The following is a 3,441-nucleotide window of genomic DNA, read 5'->3' on the forward strand; positions in this document are numbered from 1 at the left end:
TTAGAAACTTGTGTGTATTTAAAGATTTTACCAAAAGAGTAAAATGGAGCCCACAGAATGGGAAATAATGGGAAAGATAAAGTGTTCTGACACTGTAAAGATTTACCTGTTCAGGGTCACTATGACTCAGAACCAACTCCACAGCACATAAGCACCACCACCACACATGTGGGACTAAATGTTTACATTAAAAAATAAGAACATTACAAACCTTAACATTTAATCAAGAGGAAATACATATGCTGAATATCCTTAGTATTTTAAAAATTGAATTCATGTTTTAAGACCTTCCAAATAAGGAAATTGCTAGACCAGTATGTTAATCATGCTAAATATATAAAGATAAAATAAAACCATTTTCTACACAACACTTTCAGAATACTGAAGATGATATAACATTTCTTGAGTGTTTTTCAGAGGCTAGCATTTCTGATAACAAAATTAGACAAATACAATGCAAAGTAGTAAAATTACAGGCCAGTATCCTTAATTAACATATTAATTAAAATTGTCAACCAAATATATGAAGGTGAGCCAAAATTTATCCACATTCTGTTTTTATTAAAATGCCTGACCAGGCCTAGAGCTGATGACAACATTGAATATGTATGTGCAATGGTCATGTCTAATAGATAAGTTACAGTGAGTTATATGGCAAATCATTTACAAATTAGCTATGGCTCAGCCTATGCAATAATCCATGGCAAATTTGGGTTTCAAAAAGGTTTTATGAGATGGGTATCAAAACAACTCACGGAAGAGCATAAACAAGCATTTAGACATCTGGAAACAGAATTTGTATCAATACTAAAAGGAAGGAATATGTTTCTTTAAAAGAAAATCATTACTGCTGAGGAGACATGGATTCATCACTATGAGCCTAAGAATAAAATCACCAATTTAAGAAAAAAAATCACCACCAACAACAACAAAAAAAAAATTGAAAAGTTAACCATCAGCTGGAAAATTGATACAGTTGTCTGGGATTCTCAAGGGCCAGTATTGGAACACTATCAGTAAAAATGTTCAACAATCAACAGTGCTCTTTACAATGAGATGCTCACTGAAGAGATGAAGCTTAAATTGGGATTAAATGAAGAGGACTGTGACCTTTCCAGACAATGCAAATTGACACTGTTGACACTTTGCAAAAATTTCCTTTGAGGTGTTAATGCATCCTACCTATAGTCCTAATCTTGCTCCTTTGGAGTTTCACATACCTGTCGGCCTGCTGAAAGCAGCCCTTGGAGGATGAAGATTCACCTTTGATGAAGAAGTGAAGACAAGCAGTGCATTATTGGTTTACAGATGAGTCTAAAACATTTTTAAATAAGGAAATACAAAAGCTTGTTCAAAGATAGACAAAGTGTATTGAAAAGCAAGAACATTATGTTGAAAAATGATGCATTTGACTTTTCAAAAACTTGATTAAAATAAATTCTACAGCTAGAGTGTGGGTAAGTTTTGATTCACCTTCATATACAACCCAAATTAGTTAATATATTCAAAGAATGATGCACCACAAGTAAATGGCATTTGTACCAAGAGAGTGAAACTGTTTCAATATACAAAAAACATCAATTGTTCTACGGTCTTCGTTATTCACTGTCCAGCTTTCACATGCATATGAGGTAATTGAAAATATCAGGGCTTTGGTCAGCAGTATGTAAGTCCTCAAGCTGACGTCTTTGCTCTTCAACACTTTAAAAAGTTCTTGTGCAGCAGATTTGCCTAATTCAATATGTCATATGATTTTTTGACTGCTGCTTCCATGAGTGTTGATAGTTGATCCAAGAAGAATGAAGTCTTTGACAACTTCAATCTTCTCTTCATTGATAAAAATGTTTATTGGTCCAGTGGCGAGGATTTTTGTTTTCTTTACATTAAAATGTAATCCATACTAAAGGCTGTGTTTGTTTATCTTCATTAGTAAATGTTTTAAGTCCTCTTCACTTTTATCAAGCAAGCTTGTATCATCTGCATATCACAGGTTATTAATGAGTCTTCCTCCAATCCTGATGCCACGTTTTTGTTTTTGTTTTTCATAGAACCCAGCTTCTTGTATAATTTGCTCAGCATACAGGTTAAATAAGTACGGTGAAAGAAGACAATGTTGTTGCACTCCTTTCTTAATTTGAAACCATTCGGTGATCCCATGGTCTGTTTGAACAACTGTCTCTTGGTCCAGGTACAGATTCCTCATGAGCACAATTAAGTCTTCTAGAGTACTCATACTTCCCAATGTTGCCCATAGCTTGTCATGATCCACACAATTGAAAGCCTTTCTGTAGTTAATAAAGCCCAGGTAGACATCTTTCTGATATTCTTTGCTTTCAGCCAAGATCCATCAGAAATCAGCAATGATATCCCTTGTTCCACGGCCTCTTCTGAATCCAGCTTGAACCTTTCGAAGTTCTCTGTCAATGTATACTTGCAGCCATTTCTGTATTGCCATTAGTAAAACTTTACTCACATGGGATATCAAAGATATTGTCTGATGATTTCCACATTCTGTTGGATCACCTCTCTTTGAGGAAGGGGCACAAATATGGAAGTCTTCCAATCAGTCAGCTTTATAATTGTCTTCCAAATTTCTTGGCATAGAAGAGTGAGTGCCTCCTGTTTGCCTCACATTCTTGAAAGGTTTCAATTTTTATTCCATCAATTCTGGATGCCTTGGTCTTTGCCAATTCCTTCAATGCACCTTGAACTTCTTCCTTCAGGATCGTTGGCTCTTGATCATATGCTACCTCTTGAAATCATTGAACCACAACTATTTCTTTTTATACAGTGACTCTGTGTATTCCTTCCATCTTCTTTTGATGCTTTCTTCATCATTCAATAATTTGCCCAAAGAATACTTCAATAATGAAAGTCCAGGCTTGAATTTTTTCTTCAGTTCGCCCACCTTGAGAAATGCTGAGAATGTTCTTCCTTTTTGGTTTTCTGACTCCAGATCTTTGCACATTTTGTTGTAATACTTGACTTTATTTTCTTGAGCTCTTCATTTTAGCTCTTGTACCTTTTCATTTCTTCCATTTGCTTTAGCATCTTTACACTGGAGAGCAAGTTTCAGTGTCTCTTCTTACACCCATTTTGACCTTTTCCTTTTTCTTGTCTTCTCAATGTTGTTTTGCTTTCTTTCTGTATGATGGTCTTGATGCGATCCCACAACTCTTGTGGTCTTCGGTCTTTAGTGTTTAAAGTATCATATCTGTTCTTCAGATGATCTCTAAATTCAGGTGGCCTATATTCAACATCATATTTTGTCTCTTGTGTACTTGTTTCCATTTTCTTCAGTTTCAGTTTGAATTTTCATATGAGCAATTTATAGTCTGTTCCACAATCTGCTCCTGGCCTTGTTTTCACTGATGATATGGAGCTTTTCCATCATCTCTTTCTGCAAATATAGTGAATTTGATTTCTATGTAGTCCCTCTGG

This window comes from Chrysochloris asiatica, unplaced genomic scaffold, assembly GCF_000296735.1.
Source record: "Chrysochloris asiatica unplaced genomic scaffold, ChrAsi1.0 scaffold00155, whole genome shotgun sequence".
Classification (NCBI taxonomy): domain Eukaryota; kingdom Metazoa; phylum Chordata; class Mammalia; order Afrosoricida; family Chrysochloridae; genus Chrysochloris; species Chrysochloris asiatica.